Genomic DNA, 22403 nt, shown 5'->3' with positions numbered 1-22403 from the left:
TTTGAAATTGCTTTGGGCATGGCAGTGTTTCTAACATAGGTCTAAAGCTCTTAACCTGAGATAATAGATTCCAATGCAGGTGGGTTTGTGGTGGATCAGGAAGCTGTTGGGTGTGATGCGACCAAAATTCCACAGATTTCACAAGTCCAAAGCCCTCAGACAAGTGTTTTTCAGGGTCTCAGGACTTGCTGACTATGCACACTGGCTCTCTGCTTCCACGGCCCCTCCGCCCTTCCCCGCCCCAAAGAGCTCTACCTAGGAGCCTTTCTAGTGCTCCAGCGCATTGTGGCCTGGAAACCCTGAACATCTTTCTGTCCACGTTTCTGAAGGGTGTCAGGTGGGGCTGGTCATGCAGAGCGTGCCCATCTTTCAGCCTGTGCCCCACGTCTGGGGCAGACGTGTCCCAGGCAGGAGGCCGACGCCCATTTCTCTAGTCACTGAATTGCTCACTCTCCGTGTCTCCCTTTCCCCAGGCACGTGTGTCCTGTGGAATGTTCTGTCTGGTAGGGGCTGTGTCTCCAGTTATTTTTTTTGTTTTCCTTTTTTTTTTTTTGAGACTTTGTTGCCCAGGCTAGAGTGAGTGCCGTGGCATCAGCCTAGCTCACAGCAACCTCAATCTCTTGGGCTCAAGCGATCCTCCTGCCTCAGCCTCCCGAGTAGCTGGGACTACAAGCATGCACCATCATGCCTGGCTAATTTTTTTGTATATATATTTTTAGTTGGTCAATTAATTTATTTCTATTTTTGGTAGAGACAGGGTTTCGCTCAGGCTGGTTTCAAACTCCTGATCTCGAGCCATCTGCCTGCCTCGGCCTCTCAGAGTGCTAGGATTACAGGCTTGAGCCACCACACCTGGTCTTGTAGTTATTTTTTTCTTCCAGGGCAACCTCACCTTTCTTGAGCTGAATATGACACCAGCCTTTTCGGAACTTCCTGCCTTACTCTTCCCTCCAAATGTGGCAGTTTGAGTCAAGAACTGTGAGACTCGGGCCCTGGGCTCTGACTTTCCTGTCTCCCCAGCCCCAGGGATAGCTTCGCCTAGTCTGAGTGGGAAAGCCGCAGTTTGGGCCTCGGTTCCTGCATGGTGCCCTTGGAGACCACTGAGCCTTGGGCCACTCTTCTGTCATTTCTGCTCCCGGATTACTCCTGTGGCCACCTGTGGGCGCTGTCGTGTGATGATTACTACGTGGGTTTTTGGGTCATGCTCCGTTTCTGGTATCAAGCACGTGACCTGGAGCAAGTTACTTCCCTCTTTGAGAGTCAGTTTCCCCAAACAGGCAAGGGGTATAGTGATGGTGACTACCACACGTGGTTATTACGAAGATGAAGCAAGACAATGCATGTATGTCACTCTGCAAGGCAGTGCATGAACATACAGTCAGGATTCAATATCTTCTCATGTAGGCGAGTCATTACCCACTTTCTAAGACTGTTGGATACTGGGCACATTGAAAAGGTGTAAACGAAAGGACTTTGGCTGTTTGCAATGTAAGGGGGAAAGTTGCTTCGAATGAGATTTAACCTAAAATAGGACTTCAGGTTATGGATTTTAATTATCCATGCTCCCTGCGCCCTGGGCAACCAAAGACTGGCTGCACATTGTCCTGGGCTATGGGAAGGACTTTTTAAGCGGCCCCAACATTTGAAACAGGAGGTGTGTTCCTTTTGCTGTGGTCTTTGTGCAGTTAACCTGGTGCCCTGGATCAGGTCCCTGAAGTTCTCCTTGTCCCTATTCCCTCCTGACACCTGGAGCCCAGTTCCCTTGCACCAGATCACAGCCTGCAGGGGGCCCTGTTTCAATGGGTTTGACTTCCATCCTGGAAGTGTGTGTGAAAGACCCTCCTCCTTCCCTCAGGCCCACCCTGTCCTAAGGTCCCCAACCTCTTCTTACTGTGCCCCCTAAACCCCCTCGCTCTCCTTTTCCTCACCATGCTTTAGATTCTCACTAAATCTAATTGTTCCCACTCCTCTGGGAACAGTGGTACAAAGTGAGGCAAACAGTACAAATGACCCAAAGAGTAGTGTGACTTTCCAAAGCCCCAGTTACAGAAGTTACCCGTGCCAGCATTCAGACTGTTTTTGATTTGATGGAATCTTAAGCCATAGCAACTAGTTCCTCCAGGCCATTCGGTTGTGGAAACTGCAGAGGGACCTCCCTGCTATCGTAGGATCGATACAGAGTGTGTTTGTTCCAGTGAACGGGCCTCCTTTGTTCTGGCACTGATCTATTTCAAAGCTTCTGAACACGGAATTGCATTTCACAGCAGGCCTGCTCAACCCTCTCTGTGACATTCAGAGCCCTAAGTTTTTCTGTCTTATATTCTCCCAGATCTCTGATTTTCTTTTTCCATGGAAAATGTTCTAAGTCAAGGGGTTGCAGCTACTACCACATCACATCCCGTTCTGTGTTTTCCTGAACAGCTGTCTGTGCCACTCACCTGCAGAGGATGAGGCTGATCGAATCGCTGACTCTGCTTCATTTCCAAGGCAGGCGGGCAAAAAGAAATTAATCACAACCTGCATTTGTGGAATATTTTACACTTCCCCAAATGCTTCCACGTATATTATCTCATTTAAGCATTTGAACAGCTCTGTGTGGCAGATGAGTTGATATTGCCTCCCTTTAGTCAATGAAGAAAATAAAATCGAGGATGTTACTCATTCATTTGAAAGAATTATTAGCCATCAGTTGTGTGCCATGGGATATAAAAATGCACCACACATGGTTCTTGCACGTGTGAGAACATGCATTCCAGTGGAGGGGGATGGACAACAACTTAATAAATTCAATGTAATGCCAGGTGGTAACAAGTGCTGGGGAGATCAAAAAAGCAGGCATTTGAAGGGGCTGTGTAGGTGGTCTGGTTCCAAGGAGGTACCATTTGAGCTGAGAGATGTGCTGAGCAAGAGAGTAAACCGCAAAGCCTTCTGGGCATCTCCCCTGAGGAAACAGCAAGTGCAATGGTCCTGTGGCAGGAGCCTGCTGGGGCCTTCGTAGAATTGCCCGACCAAGAAGCTGCTTTAATGTGTGAAGTGAGGTTAGAGAGCACACCAGGGCCTAAATTTGGTTAGGCTTTGTGCACCACCTAAAGGATTCTGAATAATATTCTGAGAAACTTTTTGCTCTGAGAGAGGAGGGCATTTGAGGTTTACCTACTGAGAACATTATCACCTGATTTGTATTTTAAAAGGATCATTCTGACCACTGTGTACAGCAGTGTCCCCAGTCTTTTTGGCAGCAGGGACCAGTTTCATAGAAGACAATTTTTCCACGGACCCGGGGGATGCAGGGCGGAGCTCAGGCGGTGATGCGAGCAATGGGGAGTGGCTGTAAATACCCTTGCTCACCTGCCGCTCACCTGCTGTGCGGCCCCCCAGTTCCTAAGTTTCATGGAAGACAATTTTTCCACGGACAGGGGTGCGGGGGTGGTGGAGTTGTGTGGCCCAGTGGCCCGGTCCGTAACAGGCCACAGACGGACACCGGTCCTCGGCTGAGGTTGGGGCCATCAGGTGTAGAGAACAGGCTGCAGGGGCAGAGGGGAATGAGAAAAGCACATGGGGTGGCTGTTTAGTAGTTCAGGTGACACACGGTGATGGTTGGTTCGGTAGCTGTGGAGACAGTGAGCACATTGGATTCTGGTAGATTTGAAGACAGAGAGGTAGGATCTGCCGGGTCGTGCAGGCGGGTGTGCAGGAGCAAGAGGAGATGAAGAAGACTCAAAGCTCAGAGAAAGGCTTCAAGAATGGTATAATAACAACGTTGTGGTTGGCTACTGGCAAGTCCAGACTTCCTGATTGGCCCAGGGCTCCCAGATCCTTCCAGAACCCTCTGAGCAAGGGCCAGTGAGTAGCAGTGTCTTCGCCAGGCTTGGCACCTGCTCCTGGAGCCCACTGTGAGTCTTCTAAGAAGTGACTTTCTGTTTCCCTCTGTCAAACCTGATTTGGATCACAGACATTTATGATCCTTTCTGACTGGTAAATAGTAGAAGAAAGAGGTTGGTAAGTTATTGTTGTGTAATCTTTTAGTTTATCTCAAAGACATTGCAGAGGAAGGTGGGGAAGTCCTAATGACCATCCAATTAAATATCAAGGTACCATTCAGTCTACAGGGTGTCCCCAAAGTCACCATGGGAAATTGGAAAGTGGAAAATTGTAGCTAAATGTACCTTTATTTACAAAATATTCATTACAAAATGATTCCTTTGTATGGAGACTTTTGGGGCACTTTGTATTTGTAGTGTTTTCAAAAGCCCATTAAGGACCCTTAAAATTATTCTATGTGCAAACGTGAACTACATAGAGGTAATCTGATAATCCTAAAAGCTTATTAGCATACCTTCAGATAATAGGTGTTCAGTGAGTATTTGCTAAATTTAGTGATTTCTTGTTGAATATCTAGTACTGGCATTTTCTGGAACCTGTATATTTCCATTTTAATCCTCTTTCCTATTTTGGTGACTACAGTCACACCTCACTTTCAGGTGGGATGAGTGTCAGTATTTCCAGTATTTTCCCAATGAGGAAGCTGAGAGGGGACGGTGTGCATAAAGGAGGCATTTAACCAAGACATTCGCACCATCGGCTCCTCGATGGAACGTGCAGGAGAACCTTCTAGCTGAATGGAGGTGTTCACCGTCAGGGTCCACTCCCTACACCAGTGAAAAGTGCAGACTCCAATCTTTGGCTGACTTTTATTGACATTGTTATGACACAATAAAATCTGGCCATCTCTGGCAACTTATAAAACCTTAGTGGTTTTAGGAGACAAAGTGTCTTCCCAGGTTGTCACTGAAATACACACTGCTTCCTCCAACCACGTGGGTATCAGAGACTCCACTGGGATCCAGTGGCAGCCTGTCTGAGAGAGCACTCCTGTGTGGTCTTATTTTCTTCCCTATCTGCGTTTTGTTTGAAGCAGGGACACAAAAGAGTAAGGTCATTCCAAACTCCCTTTCATAGCTGTTCCATAACAGAATGGGGGGCCATGTTTCCATTTCCCACTTTTGGCCCTACCTTGTCACACACGCAGGCAGGACTGGGAGTCGCCCCAGGGGCGAGTGTCCTGTGAGGTGAGCCCACGGTCCTCGCGGAATGCACAGCGGTGGCTGAGGTTGGCTGGCGGCGGCAGCATGTGTCATTATCTCTGTCTCCAAGTCTGGATGGTGGGCTTCCTCCTTGGTTCCAAAGGGCTCTGAGGGATCAGCTTCCTTTTCTCTTACTCAACAGGTCACTTCTAATCAAGCCAAATCCTTTCTGTTGTGGGCTTCACTTTCTTACTATCCTGTGTGGCATACGCCTCTGATGGGTCCCGCTCCCGGTGGCCTCTCCTGGTCAGGGGCAGCAGAGGTCAGAGGGGCAGTGCAGTCCCACACTGGCAGCAGCCGGGTCTGAATGATGGGGGGGCCAGTCACGTCATTCATGGTTTACATGGCGCTGGGCTCCTTACTTCCAACTATTGGACAGTTGAAGGTTAAAAAAGAGAGAAAAATTAAAATTCAGATCATTAATTGCACTGATTGCTAATTGCTTTGGTGGAAGATTTTGTGGGTAAGGCACAAATGGTCAAAAGTGGTTTGAATAGTTACCTGTGACCTATTTTCATTCCTGCTTCCTTTTTGGCTGCTTATTGCCAATACCAGACAGGATGAGAAAAAGGCAGGGCAAAGCACCTGCTGTGGGGGGTTGTCAAAGTGTAGCCCCGTGATTGTCCCAAACGCGCGTGGCCACACACACCTGTGTAGGGAGCACAGGCCTGTGTGCTCAGCATCTGTGGCTGCACGGCCGGGTCCTTTCTCAACACCCCACGTCCTGACTTTTGCACGGGGGAGGGTGCTCTTTGGCATCTGCAGACGGACCCACTCTACTACCCTCCTCTCTCCTGTCTTCCTTTCACCCTATGAACCATCACGTTTTGTAATTTCAGTGCCCCAGTGAGGCCGCAGTATTGGTCCAACTCAATCGTAGGGCAGCTGTCCTTCAGGGCTTCCTGCCCATCTTTACGAGCTTTCTCCACTTTCCCCCCAAACCTTCAGAAAGGCTTGTTTGCTGAGCTCATCAATCTGTGATTTGATATCCCGAAAGAACCAAGATCTTGTGACTTGGTGGGGGCCAGGGAACCACCCACCTCGTAGACCCCCCGCTGGGCGGACCTGCTGTGCTTGGGGAAAACAGAATGTTAAGGGAGCAGTTTAGCTTGGACTTAATCCGGAGGCAAATAAGTAACTTTACACTGAGATCCTCTCTTCATTGTGTTCTCAGGAAAACGAAGTGAATCACCAGGAGCAAAGAATGTGCTCTCTCCAGTGCTACACTGATAGCAAAGCGCAGTGTTTTGAATTAGAGGAGGGAGAGAGGGTTACTGAGAAACCTTTGGCTGGTCACTTTGTTGTTCCTTTTGCCTCTCCCTTCCCCGCCCCCAGATATATGCTTGGATAAGAATTTTCTTCTCCAGCCTGGTTTTTCCTAAACTCAATCCTGCAGTGAAGTGACAAGGCCATGTTAGACATGGAAATTACCGCAGAGCAACGAATCCAAGATGATTATTTCACCAAAGGCCCCAGGAAGTGGAGATGAGGAACTGTGAGAGCGTAAACCTCCAACTCAACCCAGATATGTTTTTCTTGCCCCACTTGTTAATTAGTAAATCGAAACCAAATGAAAAATACAAATAAGTACATACCACAAATCTGTCACACTTGAATGTTTCCCAGCTTATTTCTGTCTTTCTGACTTCATCTATCCATCACCATCGTTGTCTATGAGTAAAAGCACCCAAAAGCCACCTTGATAGATCAGAGTGAATTGGGCTCTTATAAATAAAACTGCCTAGGACACTGTTCAGGTAAGGATTGTTTGCTTAACTCAGAAGTTACGTGATTTCTTTTTTTCTTTCTTTAAGAACAGGAAGATGGGAGTGCTAAGACACTATTTTTCTCACTCTTTGTAAGCCTCTAAAGGTGTTTTTTTTTTCCAAATCATACATTCAAATGCTCAGTCCTGGTGAGTTTTTTGTTTGTTTGTTGTCATTTAGGAAGCATTGCCCATTCAGATAAATGCTTAGAATTGAACAGGGCTAACCACCAGCACAGCTGTTGCTCAGAAGGGACCAGGAGGCTTTGTTGCCCCAGAAAAGGGAAGCTATTCTCCAAGAACAGTCCTGGGAGAAGCATTTTGTTGTGTTTTTGCAAGGTTGTGGGGATCCAAGTTTTGTCTATTAAAGGAAAGGAACGGCCCTGCTCTGTTGGGGCCCACGGCAACCCTGCGGCAGTGTTTTTCCATTCTCTTGTTTAGAGCCCCCAGGCGAGACACGTGTCCCCCACGTAGCCTGGCATCTGTGACCACACTGAGCTTTAGAACTGAGGTCTTGGTTCTAAACCAAAGAAAGGTCCTAGCGTCTGGCCTCGCCCCTTCCTGGCCAGACTGGCCAGTGCTTGAGAAGCGCGGCCGCTTTGGCTCCAGGTGGGTCATTCGCTCATTCCACAAATAGGTGCTGGCCCCTGCTCGTGCAGGCACTGTTCGGGGCACTTGAGCTCCATGAGGACAAAGCAAAGTGCCTTGCCCTTGTGGGGCACACATCAGAGGGGAGGTCTAGCCTCAGCAGGAACAGCGTCGCTGCCGTGAGGGGGACAGCCATGTGCACGTCCTCGTGCCGGCAGTGGCTGCCCAGGGCTCGGGCCAGCCTGGACCAGGGGCTGGCCAGGATCATGAGAAAGGATCTCCCCACAGCCCCGGGTTTGGCACACTCGGTGCTGTGCCACGGAGAATACCAGGTCATCGGATGTGGTGTAACTTGATAGGAATATGCACCCCCGGTAACCCTGGGAACTGAAGCAAGGAATTGGCTTGTCGGCTACTTTTAACTTTCAAAACTTGGGCATTTCCTTAAGCCAAATAGCTCCATTGTCATGGTCAAAAGTCCACTGTGGAGAAAGGCAGGATGTAGTGTTGAGTTAAGCTGCCACCCAATGAGAGAAACTGTTGCCCAGCATAGCTCAACTCTCAAATTATCCAAGGACTGATTTTCTATCTTGTGGATTTTTCATGCATGAGTGCCCTCTCTCTCTTTCCCTTTCTTTTTCCCTTCCTTCTTCCTTCCCTCCTTCTAGAAGTTTTGATGAAATCAGTAGAATTTATTGTCCAGGTAGGAGTGTGTATGAAGAAAAACCTTGATGGTAGGGTCTGCTCACTGCAAGCTTGAACTCCTGGGCTCAAGCGATCTTCCTGCCTCAGCCTCCGCTAGTTAGCACTATTCAATTCTAAGGATTTATCTGAATAGGCAATGCTTCCTGTACAACAACAAACAAACGAAAAACTCACCGGGAGCAAGTTGATGCTGCGCTCAAGGGATCTTCCCGCCTCATCCTCCTCAGTAGCTGGGACTACAGGCACATGCCACCACACCTGGCTAATTTTTTTATTTTTATTTTACTTTATTTTTTTGAAACAAAGTCTTGTTCTGTCACCTGGGCTACCGTGCAGTGGGATTGCCATAGCTCACTAGAACCTCAAACTCCTGGGCTCAAGCAATCCTCTTGCCTTAGCCCCCCAACTAGTTGGGATCACAGGTGCATGCCACAACACCCAGCTAATTTTTCTATTTTATGTAGAGATGGGGTCTTGCTCTTGTTCAGGCAGGTCTCAAACTCCGGTCCTCAGCAGTCTTCCCACCTTGGCTCCCAAAGTGCTAGGATTACTGGCATCAGCCACTGCACCAGGCCTATTTTTATTTTATTTTTTTTACAGATGGGGTCTCGCTGTATTGGCCAGGCTAAGAGTGCATCATGTGCTGACTTGCAGCCCTGTTGGGCGTCTGCAAAGCATTTTGGTACAGCGTCTCCTTTGCCTCCCACTACCTCGTGGATAGATGTCCCTTCCCCACATGTAGAGGGTGGTCACCAAATTGGTAAACACAGGCAAATCCATAATAAGTTGGTTATTGATATTATATTTTACTACATGATGAAATCATACTACCTTTGTTTCCAGATTTCATGGCCACTCTGTAGAAGCTGCGAGAGACTGAGAACAGTTAAGTCAGTCCACACGGCTCAAAAGAGATGCTGCTGCCTCTTGATCTCACATCTTCAGCCTGATGGTCCCGTGTTCTTTTTTCATGCTAGACTCCTGACTTTCTGAAAAGGAGATAGTAGCTGCTTGATCAGGGCTCCTCACTTGTCAGCTTTCTCAGGATTTCTTCTGGCCAGACACCCTCTCAGCCGTGCTCAATCCCGACCTCCCTGTTGCTTTCCCACCATGTGGACCTCTCAGGTGTCCTTTTCTTCTTCTGTCAGTCTACCACATCTGTCTGTTTCCTCTTCTCTTAATTTTTTCTCTGACTTCCAGGATTAACTTTGTTTGTGGTCAGACTCGGCAGATATCCATCGCGGGCATGCTATGTGCTAGGCATGTGCAGTCAGTGCTCATTGATTCCCAGCCTGTCTGCTCGGGTATCCTGCACAGTGGGCCCCAGGGAGCGTGCTCAGCTAGTCCCCTTGTGTTTGGGACAGGCTATGAGTAAGCTCTGGATAACCACCAGCCCGTCCAGCCTGACCTCTGGAGAATCAGGAGCCAATGAGAATGAATGAGGTGTATACCCCAGAGAATTGAAAGCAAGCACTTGAATAAATGCACATGCGTGTTCATAGAAGCGCTACTCATAGTAGCCCAACAATGGAAAGAGTCCAGGTGTCCATCAGTGGATGAGTGGATGAACAAAACGGGGCGTATATGTGCAACGGAGTATTATTCAACCATAAAAAGGGAAGTGCCAACACACGCTGCAACATGGATGATCCTTGAAAACACGCTAAAACAAAGAAGCCAATCACAAAGGATCATATATTGTATAATTCCACTCACGTGAAATATTCAGAATAGGTAAATCCATAGAGACAGAATGCAGACTGATGGTTGCCAGGGCCTAGGGGAAGGGGAAAATGGGGTGCTATTGTTTAATGGGCTTTCTTGGGAGTGATGAACATGTTTTAGAACTGGCTAGATAGAGGTGGTTGTAGCCCAACGTTATGAAGATACTAAATGCCACTGACTGTCCACTTTAAAATGGTTAATTTTATATCCTGTGAATTTCACTTCCATTTGTAAAAAAAAAAAAAGAATGAAAAACAAAGGAGTGTGTTAGAGGTCTATTTTTCTGAATTAAGGATGTGATTTAGAAATCCATTCTGTCTTATGCATGGTGACCTTGTGATATAGCTTGAGTATAATTGAAGTAATTTGAGTGGATTAATTTCTTTCCTTGGCTTTTTCAAATTTAACATGCTTGGAGTTTGCAGCCAGAATTATTATAGAATGCAAAGCAATTTGTGAGTTAATATTCTGGGCCAATAGTGCTCCTATTTAAAAAAAAAAAAAAAAGCCTGGACAGATGTGTTGAGCAGGTCCCAAGCTGAGCTGTTTGTGTTGTGGAGAACTGCGCCTGAGTCTTGGGGAAAGATCGCTAGGGCTGAGGTCAGAAGCCTGAGTTCCATTCTGCCTCCTTGGGCCCGGTGGGGCTACTGTGGGGCCCAGGAAAGAGCAGGGAGCAGGCCCCAATGCTGGCTCAGGCATTCATTCAACACAGGTTCTTGGGCATGCTGAGTGAGTGCACTGATCCACAGCCCTCTACTGGGGCCATGAAGGTAAGTGTGACATGGACCCTGCCTTTGAGAGGCTCGCTGTCTAGCAGGTGAGGTGGCCACACAGACAACTTGTCGTTCCAGTGTAAGGTGTAGGGGGTGATGCTGAAGATGCCCATGGGACATTATGGGAATGTAGGGCTGAGGGTACCCACACCACCTGGGCATGGGTAAGGTGGAAGAAGGCAGTTAAGGAAGGCATCCTGGAATTCAATCTCAAAGATTTAAAATATTACTGCATCACTGCACCAGACTGTGTGTTCGTGCTCCCCTGCCACCCCCAATCATATGTGGAAACCTGGTCGCCAAGGTGATGGTTTCAAACAGGGAGGCCTTTGGGAGGTCACAGAGTGGAGCCCTCATGAATGGGATCAGTGCCCGTATAAAAGAGCCCCCATAGAGCTGCTCACTCTTCCTGCCCTGTGAGGGCACAATGAGAAGACGGCTGGCTGTGAGCCAGGAAGTGGGTCTCACCAGACATCAGATCTGCTGGCAGACCTTGATCTTGGACTTGTCAGCCTCCAGAACTGTGAGAAATAAATGTTTGTTTTCTAAGGCACCCAGGCTGTGGTACTTTATTGTAGCAGCATGGGCTGACTAAGACAGTTACCCATTAAGTACTTCAAGGATGTGGTTAGAATGCTATCAAAGGAAGAATAGTTAAAACTGAGTGAAAACATATTTTAAAAAGAGTTTCAGTTTGTTATTTTTCACCAAGGCATTAATAATTATGGGGGAAATAAGAACATTGATGTACCTACCCTTGTTTTATGGCTTTAATATGTTATTTTTATTTAGAAAGACTTAGGGTCACTAAAGCATTTTCAAAAGTCTGTAAAAGTCTTAATCTTGAAGATGAGGGAAGGGAAAAGTCACTTTAAGGGCAAGGAGTTTGACCAGGTGTGGTGGCTGACACCTGTAATCCTAGCACTCTGGGAAGCTGAGGCAGGAGAATTGCTTGAGGTCAGGAGTTCGAGACCAGCCTAAGGGAGAGCAAGACCCTGTCTCTACTAAAAATACAAAAATTAGCTGGACATGGTGGCACATGCTTATAGTCCCAGTTCCTTAGGAGGCTGAGGCAGGAGGATCACTTGAGCCCAGGAGTTTGAGGTTGCTGTGAGCTATGATGAGACCACTGCAGTCCAACCTGGGTGACATGTTGGACCCTGTCTCAAAACAAAAGCAAGAAGGTTGTATGGGTAAGGCAAAGGCATGAGGTCGTGGGGAGTCTGGGTGGACAAATAGGGTAACTGAAGGCCCCTCAAGGGTAGAGCTTAAGGCGGGGAGAAGTGAGGGGCGAGGGTGGGAGATGGTTGGGAATATAGACCAAAGGGTGCCAAGCAGGCCTGGTGCACGTCAGATCTGTGGTTGTGGTAACAGCTGCTGTGTGGAAGGCGGGCAGACAATGGGGCAAAACTAGTTGCAGCAGGACTGAGGCTCTGCATAAGTGCAGTGGGAGTGGAGGGAGTGGGGCCCGGTGGGTTTGAGAAACTTCTGGAACACTGTGGACCTTTCTGCAATGGTGGGAGTGTTCAGTGATGCACTTTACAATACAGTATCCACCAGCCACCCGCGACCCTTGGACACTTTAAATGTGGCCGTAATAGCGCCACGTAGTCGTGGTTACTGCATTGGACTGAGCAGTTCTAGGAGGTAAAATTAACGGGAGGTGGTAGAGCGTTGGCTAATAGCGGGCAGCCGGGCGCACAGAGGGAGAGTTCCGGGGGAGGCTAGTGGGGAGGTGGTGAGCTTCACTGTGTGCGTGTCGGCTTCCAGTGTGAGAGCACGCGGAGCAACAGGTGTGCCTGGCAGTAAGATAAACATGTCTCTTGGGGAGAGCACTGGGCTGGAGGTAGAAAAGTGTAAGGTAGCAGTTGAAAGCATAAAAGTGAGCAACACAGGGAAGCCACCTAACTGCCATTAGCCTGAAATTCCTATTGATTTGGTGGCGGTAATAGCATTTGCTCTGTCTACCTTCTGGGACTGTTATGAGAGACAGATGAGATAATGTGTGTGAAAGTGCTTTCTAAACTCTTCAGACATTTTGCAGATTTTACAATATCTTTAAGAGTTGCGAGGAATGTGTCCCACATGTTATTTTCCAAACATAAAAGATAAAACAGAGGCTTCAGATTTTGGAAGTATTGCAGAGTAGATCATCTGTGTGACCTCCTGCTAAAATATGACTAGATCCAGGATAAACAAAAGCAAACCTGTCCAAAGTGTGAGTGTCAGGGACTCAAGAACATCTTTGAGGGCTCCCCTGAGTGGGTTTCTGTGAGCAAGTTAGCATAAAAGCTGGGTCTCTGTGAGTGCAAAGACCAACACTGCTGTTGATCCCGAGACCAGCTCGGGTCCAGGACAAGGTGGGAGCTGTCCCTGAGGTTCCCACATTAAGCTAGGATCCTGAAAGGGAGATAAAATGGTTCCAGGTTGATAGTATTTTTCACAAAAACAAATGTATGTCTTTTTAAAAAAAAAAAATCACCAATGTAAACATTCAGGATGAATTTCAATTAGAAATTGCCTAAAAACCTTCAAGCACACAAGTTAAAACATCACCAAATGAATGTCATTAGAGAAATGGGAGAGTAATTTCAGACTCAGTTCCCTAATAATTTCACATATAAGAGGAGAGAAAATGTAAGACAACTACATGGAAATATGGAAAGAATTAATAATAATAGCAAATATATGACAATTGAAAATGGCAGAGTAGGCCAAACAACAAAAACAGAGCTATTAAAAAATTTTTTTAAAAAATCATTAAAGTGAAAAACTAGGCTATGGTGGCACACACCTGTAGTCCCAGCTGCTTCAGTCCCTGAAGCTGAGGCAGGAGGGTCACTTGAGCCCAGGAATTTGAGGTTTCAGCGAGCTATGAGGGTTCCACTGCACTCCAGCCGGGACAAAAGAGCCAGATCCTATTTCTCTAAAAAAAAAACCTGGAAAAAAAAACAAACCCAAGCCAAAAAGCACTAATAGATGGCTTAAACTATACATTAAACACAGTGGAGGAAAGAATTGGTAAACTTGTAAAATAGAAGAAATTAATTATCTAGTCCAGAGATAAGGAGAAAAACTATATAAAACAGCTAAGAGATGTGAATATTAGAAAGTCTAATATGCATCTAAGTGTCATTTTTGAAGAAAACTTTAAAAAGATTAGAAGAGAGGCCATAATGATGAGCGACTGGCTGAGAATTTTCCAGAATTGATGGGTGATAGGAATCCACAGATAGGTGAACTGCAATGTAATTTGAGCACAATAAATAAAAACAGAAGTAGGCACAAAATATTGTAGTGAAACTGCGACCCACAAAAAGGCAATGCCATTATCAAAGCGACCAAAGAAACCAGATGATCTGAGAAGAAATGAGGAGTCTGATATAATCAATACGTACAGAAATCTCTTCTCTCAGTCGCAGTGAGGATGTTCTGCCCATCATTGCTCTGCGGTGGAAATCGGAGGTGTGGGAGAGTCTATCTCTAGCTGAAGACAGTTGCACTTTTCTCAAATGTGAAAAATGCATGTTGTGTAGATTGATTTTTTACTAAATGTAATCTGATTGCTTCTTTATGGCAGTCCTTGTAAGTAGGCGAAAATGTGGTTACTTGACATTAGTGGAACTCTCTTGAGACTGTGATTATTCAGTTTAAGTCTTTCTTCCTGACACACATTTATGGATTTAAGTTCCTGAGTGTGTTTCCTTGTGGTGGCTGAGGTCTACTACTTATTTGCATAGTACGACATGTACAGTCGTAGCTACCAAGCATCTTTCCAATTTAAAGGGACATTAATACCTATATATGGGGTTGTAAACTGATTTTTTAAAAATAACAAATAACTTGGTTAATCCTTACCATCTGATGATATGGTGGTGCTTAATGTTGTAATACATGTACTAGGTCTTGTCTTAAAAAGTAATTTGGAATGAAAAGGTAGCTCCAGAGAGTTTGGTTGTGATGAGAGATTTCTGGATCTGGATTTTGGTGGTTCGTTACATGAATCTATACATGTGGTAAAGTGTCATAGAGTAATATACATATGTATCCCCAAAAGAAGTACATGTTAAAAACTGGTGAAATCAGAGTAAGTGTTGTCTAATGAACTGAGCTAATGTCAGTTTCCTGGTTTTGATCTTGTACTTCTGTTATGTAACATGTTACCATGGGGGAAGCTGGGTGAAGGGTACATAGGACGTCTCTACTATTTTTGCAACTACTTGTGGCTTTGTAGTTATTTAAAATAAAAAGTAAAGTTTAAAAAAACAGTCACTTAGAGCATGGCAGCCAGAAAAATAGATTCTTGTTGAAATTTATGATTTTCATAGAACATGAATACAAATATTTAGAAATATTTGGTGAACTCTAGAGGGTAAAGTCTTTCATCTCACTGTGGTCAAAAGAGAATTGGGAAGTTCAACTAGGCATCTGTATGACTATTCAAGGTTGTACTCACCTGGGTGATGGGCACATTTGTAACTCTGACTCTAACATAACTAAATCGATACATGTAACCCAAAACATTTGTATCCCCATAATATTTTGAAATAAAAGAGTTGTATGCTTGCAACATGAAAGTCAAAAGGCTGCTGTCGTTACAATACTTGGAAAACTAGCCAGAACTTTCCTTGTTGCCTAAAATTAAATAAACTTGTGCTATAGCATGAAAAATTGCATATATTAGTCAACAGAATGGCAGTTCTTTTTTAAAAAAGTTTCAATTGTGGTGTGTAACTGAAAGCAGAAACATAAAGCCTTTGGAAAATGTGGAATTTATTGGGAATTAATGTAACTGCCTTAACTAATCCAGACTGAATTAACAGAGAGTTCGTCCAGTTAGTGAGAAAATAATGAGTATGTTATTACTCTTAAACACATTAGATTGTTCTGTTTTGTTTCTTCTCTCTTGTTTCCCCTTTTTCTTTTCTCTTTTATGTTTGCAGTTTGAAATAGGCAGTGCTTTTATTTTCACTAGACCAATTTACTTAAAATAATTCAGATTTAGTGTGATATTATTCAGAAAACACATATATTAAAATATCTTTATTATAATCAAAGTAGGCAGTAGTGAGGAAAAAAAAAATAACCTCCAGTAAGACCAATCAAAAGTAAATGCACAAATAAATATTAGGATGACAAAGGAGAAGTAGCCATAGATAGAGCAGAGATTAAATAATAAGAGAATACCATGAAAAATTTTATGGCAACACATTTGAAAAATTAAACTGAAATTGACAAACCTCTAGAAAACGCACACTAACTTAAAAAGAAAGATATTGAATATCTCTACGTTTAAAGGAGAATGAATTTGTAATTGGAAATGTCCCCCCACCAAAGAAAACATGAAAATAAAACCATTATACAGAGAAATCTGCCAAACTTTTCATTTCTTGAAAAATAGAAGAGGAACCATTCCCCGACTTATTCTAAAGGGAAGTGCAGTAGTCCCCCCCGTATCCATGCTTTTGGCTTCCACACTTTCTGTTACCTGCAGTCGACCATGGCCCGAAAATGAGTGGGCACAGTACAATAAGAAATTTCATGTAAGAAAATGTCCATTTTAAATTTTTAAAATTATGGTAAAATATACATAACAAAATTGATTGCTTTAATACTTTTTAAGTGTACAGTTCAATGGCATTAAGTATATTCACATTGTTGTGCAACCATCACCACCATCCATCTCCTCAACTTTTTCATCTTTCCAAACTGAAACTCTGTACCCATTAAACACTAACTCCCCATTCTCCTTCCCCCACCCCCTGGGGACCACTGTTCTACTTTCTGTCTATAAATTTAACTCCTCTAGGAACCTCATATACGTGGAATCATATGGTATTTGTCTTTTGTGTTTGGCTTATTTCACTATCACAATGTCCTTAAGGTTCATCCATGTTGTACCATGTGTCAGAATTTCCTTCCTTTTGAAAGTTAAATGATATTCTGTTGTATGTGCATATATACCACATTTTGTCTATCCATTCATCCATCAATGGACACTTAGGTTGCTTCCAGCTTTTGCCTGTTGTGAACAATGCTTCTATGAACATGGGTGTACATACATCTGTTTAAGGCCCTGCTTCTAATTCTTTAGCATATATATCTAAAAAGATAATTGCTAGATCTTATAGTCATTTTATGTTTGATTTTTTGAAGCAGTGCCATGCCATTTTCCATGGTGCTACACCATTTTGCATTTCTATGAACAAAGCACAAGGGTTCCAGTTTCTCTACATTCTCACCAATGTTTATTAGAAAATGGCCATATTTTTAACAGATCCATATGCGGCAGGGCTGAGGAAGGAAAGGAGTTACTGGTCACTTACTGCTCTGCACCCATAGAACACCCATAGAACACAAGCATATTCTCCAGCTGACAGGTAGCATGAATCTGTGTAGGCTGCCTTCATGCTTACCTGTAGCCACGCCTGTATTTTCCATGTGTGCCTGTACAATTTCCCTCACGTTTCTAAAAGGAAAGACTTTGAGGGGAAAAGAGGAAAACTAAACACTGTATGACTTAATGATACATATGTAGTAGAACTCTTAGTTTTTAAAAGGCAGGGGAATGATAAACACATTCTTCATGACACGAGCTACCTTTGGCCAGAGGCAGGAGGAAGGAATCAGGAAGTGGTACAGGAGTATTGGTCATGCTGTATGTTGGGTGCTGGTTTCTTTGGTGCTTTGTTATTATGCTTCATGACATCCATAAATTGCATATATTCTTTTGTATGTGTAATATTACATAATTTACATTTTAAATCTTAAATCATTAACTTTCATTCCTTAGGACTTTTGTTCCTACTTGTTGGCCAAAGGTCTAGGACTGGTCTGAAATTTCAGCTGATAAGGCAAAAAGAGAGAATAGAGTGAGTTTTGTAAAGTTAATTTCACCTCATTTAAGGAATGGTATTATATTATTAAATTATGCCCTCCATATTTAATATGATGTTAAAAAGACTTTTAAAATGCAGTTGTAAAGAACATAGTTTTCTTTTGTTGAAAAATGGCCATTACCATTTTAGACAAAATGTTTTAACTGATCCTTGAAAAAAAAATTCTGGGAATTATTGCCTCAAAGAACACTGTACCGTATTCAATAGCCACTGGCCAAGGCTGGTACTCAGTAAGATTTCACTAACTGTCCTATACACAGAATGCATCGCTGTAATCAAAAAAGATAATTTAGAGGAAGAATTCATCATCCCTGTCTGTAAACTCATGAGTAAATTTGAATTCCTCAGCAAAGACAAACTCTAAGCTCATAGGGGCTAGATTCTCAAATAACAGCCAATGATGACATAACTAACATTTATTGAACACTTAAGCCATGCCATTGACTATTTTGTGTAGATTGTATCACCTAATCTTCAGAAATGTCATTATTTAACTGATACTGAAACTTTGACTAATATCTTTCTCAGCATCACATAGGTAAGAAAGAGGGGGGCTGGAATTCAAAAGCAGTGTGGCAGTTGATATGTCCTTAACACTCTTAGCTAGGACTTAATTGTGCGCCACGTGTGGCTCCACCATCGATAGCCAAATACTAGGGAGTACAAAATAGGTACAGAGGGCTGAATTCAGGACTCGGCCCTCTCCCTCTTCCTCTCGGTCATATTTCTTGAACTGTCTGACATTTAAGGAGTCCAGAACCATGTAGCTTGAATTGCTGAGCTCATTGGAAACATTAACATTTTACCCTTGTGGTTTTCAAATGCATGTGTAGGCAATAAATTGCATTTATTTCTTGTATCTCTATGAGACATTAGCAAACACACTGTGTAAATTCAACTGTAGGCAAAAAAGTGGGGGAGAAGGAGGGAGCTCCAAGCAAACTTCAGGGATCTGTGGCTGGGGAGAGTGAGGAAGGTGGTCCAGCTTCCACCATAGAGCAGTGAGTTGGGTGTGGGAGCTTAGAAAGATGGGATAGCAATCAGAGACTCATGGAAGGAACTAAGGAGACCATGAATCTCCTCTAAGAAGGATAAAGGAAAAGTTCAGAGGCTTCAAGATGATGTTGTCTTGCTAGAGGAGAAATGGAAAAATGCACATATATGACAATAGGTTCTGCTTTACATTGTAATAAAATGAATGCTTTGAACTGTGTTTTTTATTTTCTCATTTTTAGAATCTTTTTTTTAAACAATGATATTCCTTTAATTAGTGTTGGGTGGTTGCCGTTTATGAATTTTTTTATCCAGCATATTATGGGGGTACAAATGTTTAGGTTACGTGCATTGCCTTCCCCCCCTTCCCCTTCGCCCGAGTCAGAGCTTTAAGCGTGTCCATACCCCAGACGGTGCGCATTGCACTCATTATGTATGTGTATATACCCCTCCCCTCCTCCCCCCTCCCATCTGCCCTATGCCTGATAAATGTGATTCCTATATGTACACTTAGGTGTTGATCAGTTAATACCAAATTGCTGGTGAGTACATATTATTTTTTCCATTCTTGGGATACTTCACTTAGTAGAATGGGTTCTCACTCTATCCAGGAAAATACAAGAGGTGCTATATCACTGTTGTTTCTTATAGCTGAATAGTACTCCATGGTATACATATACCACATTTTATTAATCCACTCATATATCGATGGGCACTTGGGTTGTTTCCACATCTTTGCAACTGTAAATTGTGCTGCTATAAACATTCAAGTGCAGGTGTCTGTTTTATAGAGAGTCTTTTGTTCTTTTGGGTAGATGCGCAGCAATGGGATTGCGGGATCAAACAGTAGATCTACTTGTACAGCTTTAAGGCATCTCCATATCGCTTTCCACAGAGGTTGCACTAGTTTGCAGTCCCACCAGCAGAGATGCTTATCTCTTCACATCTTCAAATCTGTGAGCCTTTGCCAAGATTCTTCCTTAGTCATATATATTGCCTCCCTGCATTGCCCAACCCTCATCCTTAAGAATTGCCTGCAATTTCTCCCTGTCCTACCATGGTCAGACTTCCCTGCTCTCTTCTTCTCTCTCTCTAGTCCTCACCTGTCTTCTCTTCTTGTGTTTGCTGCCTCTTCCTGCATAACAGACCACTCAAAACACAGTGGTTTTAAGCAATCAACAGTGCATTGTCATCTCCCACACTTTTGTGAAATGGCCAGGTTCAGGTGGTTCTTACTCGAGGTGTCCCATGTGGTTGCAGTCAGATGGTGCTTGGGGCTTGGGTGCACTGGGACATCCAAGGTGGCATCTTCATAACATGACTGGTGCCTCAGCTGAGGTGGCTGGAGACTGGTTGGAGAGTTGTTTGTCTGTTTGTCTCTGGTTTGTGTGCATGCTAGCTTGCTCTCTCTCTCTTCTCCTCTCCCCCTACCCCTCAATGTAGCTTTTTTGCATGGCTAGCTTGGGCTTTCTCACAACATGGAGGTTTCAGGGGAGTCAGACTTCTTACCTGGTAGCTATCTTTCCCCAGATAAGTGTCCCAAGAAATTTAGGTGGAAGAAAGCTCAAAACTTTTGACCTGGCCCTTGGAAGTCTCTCAATACCACTGTTGCTAAATTCTGTTTTTCCGAAACAGGTCACAGAGCCAGTCCAGAGCAAGCCCAGGGGAATGGACCACCCAAGGGCATAAATACAGGGCAGTGTGGTTTATTGGGGTTGGGGGGAGAGGATGCACCTCTCCAAACACTGCCCATCACATTTTTCCTTTATTGAAATTTCTGTCCCTTTCTCTTCTTCTTATAACTGAAATACCTTAAAGTTACTGTCTTAACATTTTACTTCTCATCCCTATTTTTCCTAATTTTTGTTTATACTAAGAGTTTATTGCAAAACTTCTTTGATGAATTCTTACACATGCTCTCAAATGAATCCTAAAAATTTTATATTTTCATTTAGCAATGTTACAACTAAGCATCCAAAAGGCCCTATAGAGAAAAGCTGTGTGACTATTTTTTAGAAAGTCTCTTTGGAAAATCAGGTTTGATTCACTTTTTAACCAGCAGTGATAACATATCAAACTTAAAAGGCAGATCAGTTTTAGAGGAAAGCGATACACCGTCGTGTGTGCGTTTGTGTGTCCTTGGGTGAACTCCCCAACAATATTTCTTTTCATGCTTAGCCACTAATTGGAAAACCTGCTTTCTTTTTGGGACTGAACTGTGGTTTACTTTTTGGTTGGACCCCTTTTTACTTATATTCAAGCTCTATGCAAGCCAAAGCTTGTTCTTTTTTAACCCCTAAAATAATTTTAAAAAAAGATAACTTGAATCCAAAAGATTTATTGCATAATTACATGGGAATTCTTTATTTAAAACCTCAAACCTATAGATGGCTTAACTTTTCTTAGCTTCTGCAAATGCCATGGAGGACTTACATTCTTCTAGAAGGTTATTAGCTTTTTTTTTTTCTTTTTTCTTTGTTTAAGAAGCTAAATCTCCAAAGCTTTTCTTCGGTGATTATGAAAAACAACACGTGTAGGAGAAAGTGGGAAGTTGGAGGTGGCAAAGAATTTGATATTTTTTTCTGCCCACAAGAACTGGGAAAACTCTGCCATAGGATTAGTTTGCTCGTGAGATTTCACTGTGGTTGCCATCAAGAAAAAACTAACAGGAATGGCAGGGCAGAAGCCTTTCCTAACTCTGGGGAAAAGATCAAGGATTTACAGTGCGAAGCAGAGTGTTCTTTTGTTCCTTTATAATGATTAAGCGTTAAACATCTGAGGTTTGATAGCATTCTTCTTATACAGGACTTTAGGTAGACGTCTGAGAGCTGACTCTGGAAAATGGTGATCAGTAATTGCAATTTCCATAATTTGTCTTCATGCAGGAAAAAGATTTCGTTAAAAATTTATTTTTGTAGCCTTATTGAGGTATAATTGACAAATTAAAATTGTATATATTTAAGGTGTACAATGTACTTTGATATACATTATGAAATGAATCCCACTATCAAGCTAATTAATGTATCCATCACCTCACAGAGATCCTTAATGTTTTTTGTGGTGAGAACATTTAAGATCTACTCTCTTAGCAATATTGAGTATATAATACGGTATCCTTAACTGCTGTCACCATGCTGGGCCTCCAGAATGCATTCATTATGTATAACTGAACCTTTGGACCCTTTCACTAACTAACATTTCCCCAGTACTACCCCCTGTTCAGTTTTCTGCCTCTAGGAGTTCAACTTTTTTAGATTCCACGAATAAGTTAGACCCTGTGGTATTTGTCTTCCTGTGCCTGGCTTATTTCACTCAACATAATGTCCTCCAGGTTCATCCATGTGGTTGCAAATGGCAGAATCCCCTTCTTGTTGCAGACTGAACACCGAACCATTGCATGTGCATCTCACATTTTCTTTTTCCATTTACCCACAGGTGGACACATAGGTTGATTTCACATTAAAATGCTATAATTAATTTGCATGTAATTATACAATAAATCTTTTAGATTCCAGTTATCCCTCTCTCCTTTTTTTGTTCTTCGTTTTTGTTTTAGGGGTTAAAAAAGAACAATCCTTTTCCAAAATGTTTTTTCGGTGTAAATCCTTAGAAAATAGCAAGTGGCGCTGTTGGCACCTTCCTTCCACGCCCTCATTCTCCCCCGTGGGATCTACAAGCAGATTAAACGGAGGCTCTGGCGGCTTCCCAGGGAGAGGGTCCCATTCCTCAGAGTCGTTCAGCCCCAGGTTCCGCCAGCAGGGGAAGGCGGTGGACTTTAGCGAGAGCACCATTTTCTATGAAGCTTTGCTCTAAGCCCCTCAACAAAAATTTCCACTCAACAGTAGACAAAATTTCAGGCCCAGGGAAAATT

The 22403-nt window shown here is 43.6% G+C and overlaps 1 protein-coding gene across 1 annotated transcript in view; it reads left to right on the top strand.

Moving 5' to 3' along the window:
- The window catches only part of BMP6 (bone morphogenetic protein 6), a 141930-nt gene that overhangs the window by 88525 nt on the left and 31002 nt on the right, over window positions 1–22403 (top strand). The gene's annotated exons all lie outside the window — the stretch shown is intronic.

This window comes from Microcebus murinus, chromosome 15 (assembly GCF_040939455.1).
Source record: "Microcebus murinus isolate Inina chromosome 15, M.murinus_Inina_mat1.0, whole genome shotgun sequence".
NCBI classification, from domain to species: domain Eukaryota; kingdom Metazoa; phylum Chordata; class Mammalia; order Primates; family Cheirogaleidae; genus Microcebus; species Microcebus murinus.
This window is presented reverse-complemented; position numbering and strand designations above follow the sequence as displayed.